This window comes from Panthera uncia, assembly GCF_023721935.1.
Source record: "Panthera uncia isolate 11264 chromosome E2 unlocalized genomic scaffold, Puncia_PCG_1.0 HiC_scaffold_20, whole genome shotgun sequence".
NCBI lineage: Eukaryota > Metazoa > Chordata > Mammalia > Carnivora > Felidae > Panthera > Panthera uncia.
The window spans coordinates 18,284,786-18,295,147 of NW_026057589.1; positions in this window are offsets into that span (position 1 = coordinate 18,284,786).

Consider the following 10,362-nt stretch of genomic DNA (forward strand, 5'->3'; position numbering starts at 1 on the left):
CAACCACTGCATCGGAGCCCAGTTCGGTCTGAGACGACTGCCAGGACTGTGCCGGCGGGGCACTGCCCTCCTCAGGAAGACGGCGGCCTCCCTGCCTGACACCTGCCAAAGCTCCAGACGGCATTTCTGGCGCACAGATCAGATTAACGGTTGCTTGACAGTGTCACCAAATCTAGACTTGCGGACCTTGAACTCTAAAGGTACTGGGGGAATGAGGGATGCTCAAACATGCACCGTTGCGGATTTTCCAGACGAAGAAAGAGTACAGTGAAAGCATAAATACGAAGTTCTGGGACAGTTTCAACTCGAGGTAACCCAAGGTCTTAACCCTGTGGCTGGACGGCTAATTCACCAACTTCCCTTCTCAAGATCAGCATCATCGCCCGACATTCCAGTAGAAACAAAACAGGCTCCCAAAGCCAACCTAGCCTGGAGTCCAAGCTCTTTAGATGCTGAGCTTTTGTTTGCTCCTGAATAAATTCAATAAAGTGCAGTAACCATTATAATAAATGTAGATGTCACTAATTACAACACTAGATTTTAAGTGCAACACTAGTGTCTCAAGTGGCCTGTAAAACTGAGTAAAATCACAGCCAATTCAAATTTAATTAAAACTATCAGTTTAATTTAGTTTGCTTTTACAATAAAAACTACACTAACCCATTAACTGCATTCTGAATCTCCCATTACGCCAAACAACCAGCAGCTTGAGGGCCTCCACTTTGGTGAATGGTGCAATGCATTCATTTACCTTGTTATCCAGCGAAGTTTCAGTTGTTCTAGATCCAGTAAACGACCAATTTTTGTCTTTGAAAATGAGGCTCTTAGATTCGTTCAGGTAATTCACCATGTGGGTAGAATAGGCCTTTGTCCAGCTTCTTGTGCTTTTGAAAATTCATCCTCAAGGCACCTTCTGAGGACTTGATCATGGTATCCGATCTCCAGGTGAACTTCCACTGGCCAGGAAGGGGTCCTTGGAAACCGAATGAAAGAGCACGGAGAATCTGGGCAATCATGACCTGCCCCTAGTCCTGCTTCCACGCACTAAGTAGCCTTAGACAAACTTTCTCCCTTTCCAGAACCTCCGTTTCCTCTTGTTGGAGAGCCGATTGGTGCTTCCAAAGATGCAACTCTCACGATCTCTGTCGCATCCAGGCATTACCTATTAGCACCTGCAATTCATATATACTGAGTACAAGAGGTTTCCAAGGTACCATCTGCTTCAGCCTCATCCTGAACAGTAATATTCATGAACTCATGTGGTTTCGTGTACTGGTTGTACACTTTTTTTCCAACAGAATTAAACTAAACATAAAACAACTAAAATTATTTAAAATGTTTAGCTGACATTGGGACACCTGGGTGGCTCAGTCGGTTGAGCGTCCGACTTTGGCTCAGGTCATGATCTCACGGTCTGTGAGTTCGAGCCCCGCCTCAGGCTCTGTGCTGACAGCTCAGAGCCTGGAGCCTGCTTCAGATTCTATGTCTCCCTCTATCTCTCTGCCCCTCCCCTGCTCATACTCTGTCTCTCTCTGTCTCAAAAATAAACAAGAACACTAAAAAAAATTTTTTTTTACTGTTTAGCTAACATCATCCTAAATACCCCAATGGATTATGTATCACATTTGGAGAATATTAGCCTCCCTGACCTCTAAGATTCCCTTCCTGCTCCAGGGATTTGCAAGTCTATGAAAAAGAATTTTATCACTTGACTCAGGTGAGCAAATGAACACGCACACAAACGTACTGCCTACAGGGCTTGTCTGCTTCAGAGCAGAGAGGGTAGTTTCTGTTGAGAGAGAAGCGCTGATCAGAAACAAAATTCAGAAGGTCATACATTTTAGTTTAGAAGGAGGGAAAGACTTGTAGTAGTTGAGCAAATTCACAACAAACCGTACAGTTCAGCTGAGGGTTGAGGAAAGAAAGGTAAACCCCTGGAGGAAGGAAGAACTAAGGTATGAAGGAAAAGTAGTTCTGTGAGAGCCTTTGCAATCTTTTCATGGCATAGAAGACAGCAACCTGGGGCTCAGAGGAACATCTGTTTGGGCCTCAATGGAGAGTCCCACAGGTACACTCCACTCTGGGTCCTCCTGGCTCAAGGATGCCTCTTCCGGTGATGAAAGCGTAATGAGAAAACCCACGTGCAAATGAGGCAAGGGATCACGGGAGAAGAATCCACATGTTACCTGGCTGGGTCTCCCTCATGGCGAGATCTGGGAAGGGATATGCCACCAAGGACGAGGTCATTAAGAGAAGAATTTGAGATTTATGTGGAAGGGTCGACTGCAGTTTGAGTTTCGTAAGGAATTCAGAGAACTGGGCTGTGACTTCTCCTGTTGTGATAATTCAGCCAGTGTTGGGATAATCAGGTACCACAGATCCCTTTTGAGTCCCTGCAGCGCCGCGTGCAGAGAAAGGGAAATGCTCACTGTCATGGTGGCCTGAAGAGGAGAAGAGCAAAGCAGAGCATCACCCAGGATGTGGCTGAGCTAGGACACGGAGTCAACAGAAACCTATTGAGAGAGTGAATATACAGACAACCGATGGCCAGACTGTATGTGACAAGAGAGCTCTGACCCACAAGCTCTGCAGCAGCCAGACCAGGAAGCCAAACCACAAACTGCAACTATCAATCCAAAACATTCAGGGCTTGGTCAACAACACCCAGCTTCCCTAATTTTTTCTCCTTCTCCAACTCAGGACCAACTTCAGAAAGCCGCATATGTTCTGGAAACCAATCACATAGGCTGCCCAACTTCTAGCCACCCCCGGCTTCCCCATAAGAACAAGAAGGGCATATTTGAAACGTCCCTTGTTTTCGCTATACAACATCCCTTCTCCCCTGCCTGCCTGGGAGCCTCTGCCCAACGCTAGTTTGGGCTTCTGCTTGTTCTCATTTGGATGGTCACTGTTTTATTTCTCCTGTTATCTGAAACTGCCTAAAATTCTGAGCAGGGCCCACATCCATCTCAAAGACCACTGGCTTAAGTAGGAGATAGATCACTTGCCTTTGGTGATCTATCCGCACATAATTTTTAGGTTGTCCTTTCACTCATGACATACAACATAACACATACGCTTGTGTATGTCACACACACTACTGGAAGACTTGGCTTGAATCATTTATGTATTCAACTGAATTATTCATGTCCTCATTTCAAGCTTGTTAAAGGCTCCCACCCAAATTTACCCTGGTGTGTGTTAAGCCTATACTGGGGCAATTGTTTCGATTTATGTGACACTCAGGGCAGAAACCATGGAGGCAAGCCCTTACCAAAAACATCTGAGGATACTGCTGCTACCCGAAACTGAATGACTGTGTTTATGCTGGACTCAACATATAAACGATTTTTCTGAGACCAAGGGTCAGCAAACCATGACTGTGTGTTTGGCCCACTGCCTGTTTTGTAAATAAAGTTTTATTGGCACACAGCCACACCTTTTCATTTACCTATTATCTATGGCCGTTTTTACCCTGTAATGGCAGAGGTGAGTAGCTGCAACAAAGACGATAAGGCCCACACCCAGATCCACCCTTTTCGGCCCTAATCTGTGCCTAGGAGACCAAGCAGACTGCAACTCCCAGATTCCCTTTCCTGCCAGCATCCACTTGTGTTTGATCAATGGGAAGTACCTACAGGAAATCAGAGGGTGGAAGGAGAGGGCGGCCAGAGTATTTCTTCCCTGCTTTGCCAAATCTACAATGGTACCTGTCTTCCTACTATCACAGGCCCTTCCAGATGGCTTCCCCATCTATACTGCGTTTTCACCGGGTTCCCATAATGTTCTATACATCCTAGGGGTCGGGAGAGCTTCTTACTATGGCTAGTCAGTAATGACCTCACTCACCATCCCTTGTCCATTTTTGTAACACTGCCCATATTTCAGTTGTTTTGTCCCTCCATTTGAATCATCTGGGAGCAACCCTGCCCATATCTAGATTAATAACGTCCCACCAACTGAACCCTCTGAAACTCTATTTGAACCAAGTTTCTTGCTGGGACCCTGACCAATACAGCCCTTGTCTGAACTTCAGTAACTCACTTAGTTAATCAACTAGCCTAACCCACTCACTCATGACATAAGGTCAAAATGCATTCACCCAACATGTGCATGAACACACAGCATTATATCAGAGAATAGGCATTTAAAAGCTGACATTTATATTCATAAAAATATTTCTTAATCAGCCTTGCTCACTCCAATTCTGGTAGTGTACTTTCGGGAGAAGCAGCTCTTTCCATGAACAATCAGAGTTTATGTAAGGCCATCCATCCATATGAGCAGATGAACATCATTATAAGCCCGCTCTCAAGATTGCAATGTTCCCAAACATTATGCTACGCAGTCAACAGTTACAATGAGTCAGGAGCTCACTGCTCACCAGTAAGTGGCACTGGCCTTTTTGTTCTCTTCTGAGTCAATCTCTTTATTGTTTCACTCCTTTGGTAGAGATTGTTTTAATATGTCCCATTTCTGAGCAAATTCTCTCAGCTCATCTTCAAAATTCTGAAATTCCACTTGGGTTCCCACTGGGCTGTGTTTGTTTATAAGGTCACGAAAGGTTTCTTTAAGCTAAATCAAGCTGGGTAGCATTGCTGTGCCTGAAGTTTTCTGTAAGCAATATCTGTAGCAAGACGAAATGGGTTTTAAATCATTTGTAAGAGACTGAGTTCCTTGTCCAGGCCAACCCTAAGGACATTTCTTGCCTGTTTTGTTTTGTTTTGTTTTGTTTTGTTTTGTTGTTGTTTTTTTTTATGTTGAATGACATAATGGATGTGAAAGTTCTTTGTGAACCATAAAGACCTTTGTAATGTAGGGGATTATGACGATGATCTCAGAGTTTGGGAACATCCTGTCTCCTCGGGTTTATTTTATTCCCCATTTTTCAGGGGTCATCAGATTTCTAAAGGAGACCAGAACTCTTTTCCAAGATTTCCTTTTACATTTGCAATAGAGTAGAACCTAATTAATAATACAATTATTCACTTATTTATTTACAAAATATTTATTGGATACTTTCTATGTACTAAGCATTGGCCAGGATGCTGGGGATAAAAGAGCCAATGACATAGTTCCTGTCCTTCAGGAACTTAACTTTTATTTGGTTCTCACTCCATGCCAGGCACAGTGCTAAATACTTCACTCACATTATCTCAATTAGTATTTATAACTATGCTTAATTACACTATCCACATTTTGCACTTAACACATAATAGCAGAAACAATGATGTCAATGATGAACATTTATTGCATGCTTACTGTGTCAGATGATGACCTAAATGCTTTACAAGCATCTCAGTTAATCCTCAAAATCCCCATAAGAGTATTACATTGTCCCTATTTCCCAACTAACGACTAACATTCATTGACCACTTAATATTGGCAAGTGTGACCCTAAGCACTTTATGTGAATTAAATCATTTAATTCTTTCAAGAAAATCATGAAGGAGATACTACTATTATCCAAATGTTTAAAGAACATGCCCGTGTTCGTATGGCTGGAGCTGGTGGAGTTGACATTCTAACTCAGCTCTTTAGAAAGCCCGTGACCTTAACCATGACACCAAACTGGCTCTCAAGAACACATTATTCCCAGAATAACTGACTCTCAGCTGACAAAAAATGTCAAGGTACACATCACAGCCAACATTGAAGGAAGATGGTTGAGAAATCTGAAAGCAGATGTTGTTTTTATTCACCTTGTAGTCTTGTTGCATGATAGCTTCCAAGACTTCAATGTATCTTAATTTACTTTGTATTTGCACTGTTAGTAAATATGGTCTCTAAAAAACGATGGGCAGAGAAACACAAAGAGCTTAAAACCTTGAATTCTCTGAACTCACTGCTGGTACCAATGCTTTCTAGGTAAAGCCTTATTCTGTAATATTTCAGATTCACCTGAGATTTCCTCCTGAGTATTTCTAGAAAGGGGTACAAGAAATGTGGAAATTTTGTCAAATATAATGATATTCTGAAAACTATTCCTCAAAACACACGTGTGTGCATTGCCCCCCCAACACACACACACATACGCAAGAATTTCTTTTGTAACATTCAGCAAAATCCCTTGCATTGAGCAAGAACTCAATACATGGCTGTAGAACAGAATGGAATGAAATAGAAAGTAATAGAGCAGAATAATATAGAATAAAATGTCACAAGTTCAAATGGAAAGAAACTGCAAAGACTAGAATGTCTAGTAATTAAATACAACAGCATAGATAAGAATGGAAGAAAACGGATGCCCGACATCTGTTTTGATATATTATCATTTCTTTATACTTGCAGAATTCAAAAGGAGGGCTTGTCTGAATAGCTGGTCCCTGACAGCCATAGCAGCTCATGCTGGACTGTAGATCAAAACAGGGCCACTCAGCAGTGGAGGAGTCCCCCCTCCCCAGAAGACCCTCAGTTCAGAGCATCCAACACCAGGAATCTCCTTTTATTTCCAGGTAGGAGAGGAGTTAGGGAATCCTAAATTTGCATAGTTCCCTTTTAACTTCTGCCTTCCTTGAGGGGGAAAGCTCCTATGTCCAGGGTCCTTGCTGATGCTGGACATGAGATACAACCAGAACAAAATTTTGAGCTAAAATCACATATATAGAGTTTTGGCTTTGGGTAGTCTGTCCACAGTCCTCAGAAAGCCTATGCTGAAGGACCTGCATATTGGTAAGAGGTTATGCAAATGTGTCTGGCTCCTGGTTGCCTAATACCTTCAGAGAAGGCACAAGCACTTCCAAAGAGCATTGTTCTAAGAGCTGCCCTGGGTCAGCTTTGGACCAGGCCTGTTATCCAGAGAGGGGCTCTATCCTGCATCACCAGGGTATCCTTGGGGATCATGTCCTTAAACGGAAGGCTGTGAGCCTGGATATCAAGAAGGAAGACTGAGCCCAAGAAGCCTGATCTATTTAAAGGTGCTGGTGGGAATGGGAAAGTCTCTGGTGAATCAAGAGAGTCAAAGAGTCTCCATGACAAGACCACAGACATCTCACCAACTCCCCTCATAGAGACACATATGTATTGGTTCTGTTTCTCTGGAGAAGCCTGACTAATTCACCATGGCTTTGCCCTCTCCTCTATTAATGTATGATGTTATTAATGCTTCCCCTATTGATTCCTGTGTGTGTGTGTGTGTGTGTGTGTGTGTGTACGTACATTTTTAGAAAGTTTGTATAAACATGGGAAAAGTTCTGGAGAGATACACAGCAGATACAGTGGTTTCCTCCTCCTCCCTGCCCCAACCCCTCAGGGAGTAGGGGGAGTATGTACAGCTTGGTGGAGACGTTTGTTTTGCTTTGCTTTTTATAATAATCACTGAAATACACTAAGTGCTTGCTAAATGCTCAGAGACGTGCTAGCGTGCTACCTATACAACGTTGATTAATATGCATAATAACCCTGTAAATAATGCTCACTCTATTTTACAGGAGCTTGAACTAAGGCCTCGGGAGGGTAAATAATGACCCCAAATTGGTAAGACTTGAATGCTACGAAGCCACCGTTCAATCCCAGGTCTGTCTGATCCAAAACTGTGCTCTGTCCATGATGTACTGTCTCCACGAAGGGATGATGGGATGATTGTAACATAAAAAATATATATACACGTATACATACATATATAAACATGTATAAAATAAAAACCTACACATGCATATGTGTACAAATAGAGAAAACATTTTTTTCAATGTACTTATGTTACTCCTACTTTTTTTTAAGAATAGATTTCAGTATTTACCCCAAAACAATACAAATGAGTAAGATCTGGGAAAGGAAAAAAGAGGGATAAGTTCAGGGAAGAATAATCTTTTCACTGTCACTGCTTTATTTTGTATTTCCCCAAAAGCAGAGCCTCAGACAAGGACTCGGGTACATGTTCATTTGGGAGGTGATCTAGGGAAAGAGAAAAAGCTGAGACAAGGAAGTACATTGGGGTCACTGCTGCAGGCAACATGGTTTGATTTGGCCAGGGTGTCTGAGAAGCAAAGTGCCTCTCAGAACTGCCCACCTGAAGGAAGAGAAGCTGGGCCATTTCCCACTAGTTTCTTCTGATCCCCTTCATGGAGGTTTATCCCCAGGGGCATTAACTCCTGGCCAAGAGAAAAAGCTTTTGAGGTGGGAGTCTGCCACTTGAGTGTGTCTTATCTGAGGCTGAAATACAGGTAGGCAAGGGGAGGTGACAGAGGATTCCACAGGAGTCAGTCACATGCACCATGTGAAGAGTACCTCCAGGAGGGATCTTTCCTGTTTTGTTGAGATCATCATTGTTTCTTAAGCGGGCTTTGTTCCAAGGAAAACTACGGGGTCCTTCCCACAGACTATTCCTTTGAGCCAGCCCCAACCAGCACTCCACTGGCACACAGCTCTGAATGGACGTGGCTGGGACAGAGGGGGCACCCGCCCGCAGACAGAGATGCAGGGGCAAGGCGGCCCACGAGGGAACCTGGCTTCTTCACGGAGAGGCTTTTCCGATGCTCACCACGAACCTCACGAGCCCACCGGCTCCCTTGCTCTGAAGCGATGCTCAGAGAAGGGACGGACCAGGAGGAAGAGTTTCGTGTCAAATTGCCCCTGAACTTTCAACTCCATCATTCTCACAGCTGCCATGCGTAAGAATCCTAGCGAGAGCTTCCAAGGTTTTTATACATGTGTGGGCAGGAGAGGAGGTGAGGAAGTGAAGCAGAGATGAAGAACTCCAAATTACGAGAAGAATGCCAACTGTCAATAATCACAATAATTCTTCTCTGCGTAATCAACACCACGTCGGCACAGCTGCTGAGGAGGAAACAATAAACTGCAGGCAAAAGAAAAGTGTCTCTTTCTCTCCTGCTACCTTACAAGGAAAACACACAGTGGAGCACGGCTTTGTGGAGTAGCTGCTAAAGCATGCAATCAACATTTCCTTGAAACTACAGCTGGCGTCTTGCATCCAGCAAACGGCTCTCTTTCCACATTATTATTTATTTAGACCTTGTAGAGATGCTTTAGCGCTCAATTGCTAGGCCATTCGCTTGGCCACTGATGGTGCTGCCCGATGGCGCTCCTCACGTTGGAACGTCGACATTACGCGTTTCCACGGACGTCCATGTTGGGTGTGATCTGGATTACGTGACACTTGGCCAGGGCTACCGGGCGATTAGGCAGAAGCCGCAACGTTGCTACACATTTCACAGCGCGGCATCGGCTGTTTTGTGGAAAGGGACGGTCTCGGGTTTCTTGAATTGAACAGTGGGGGAATCCAAAGTCATCAGAGTTTAAAGTATTGGCTCCGGAGTCCGACAGCTTGGGTTGGAATTACACTCTGCCACTTACTACCTTGTGACCTTGAGAACCTCACTTGACCTCTCAAGGCCTCAAAGCACTCACCTATAGAAGGGGAACAGGAATAGTCCCTCGCGTGTCTGTAGTGGGAATTAAGTAAAATAATGTGTATGATATGCTCTACATGTGTTAAGTGCCTGGTCGGCGTTAGCTGTTATAACTGCTCTGGAGTTGAGCAAGATTTCATCCTTCTATCCTCAATTTCCTTCCATAAAATAGTAATGGCCTACACTAGCTTTGTCCTGGAAGGATTTATAATTCCTAGGATTTTTTAATGTTCATTTATTTATTGTAAGAAAGAGAGACTGGGGCGCCTGGGTGGCTCAGTCGGTTGAGCATCCGACTTCGGCTCAGGTCATGATCTCGCTGTTTGTGGGTTCAAGCCCCGCATCAGGCTCTGTGCTGACAGCTCAGAGGCTGGAGCCTGCTTCAGATTCTGTGTCTTCCCCTCTCTCTGCCCCTCCCCCACTCATGCTCGCTCTCTCTCTCTCTCTCTCTCTCTCTCTTTCTCTCTCTGTCAAAAATAAATAAACATTAAAAAATTTTAAAAAGAGAGAGAGAGAGAGAGAGAGAGAGAGAGAAGGAGGGGCAGAGAGAGAATGCCAAGCAGGCTCTGGCTGTCAGCACAGAGCCCAATGAAGGGCTCAATCTTACACACTCTGAGTTCATGACCTGAGCTAAAATTAAGAGTCAGGCGTTTAACTGACTGAGCCACCCAGGCGCTCCTAATTCCTAGCATTTCTACTTTCTCATTTCTCCCCAGTTATTCACTGGATTCACTGGGTATTCACTGGATCATGAACTGCCAAAACAGTGTTAAAATCTGGGTGCTTCAGGGCTTATGGGCAGAGACACAAGAAGTGAAGAGTGCCTTAGGGAAATGAACACACATCTCCCAGGTCAAAGAGTGAGCTTGCACTGGCTGGTTTATCCCCTCTCTTCTGAACACATTCTCTCCATCTCCCTGACACATGACGCAGAGGACTTCAGCGTTGTAAGGAACAGGACTGAGATCTGTAGATGACGGAGCGACATCCCCCG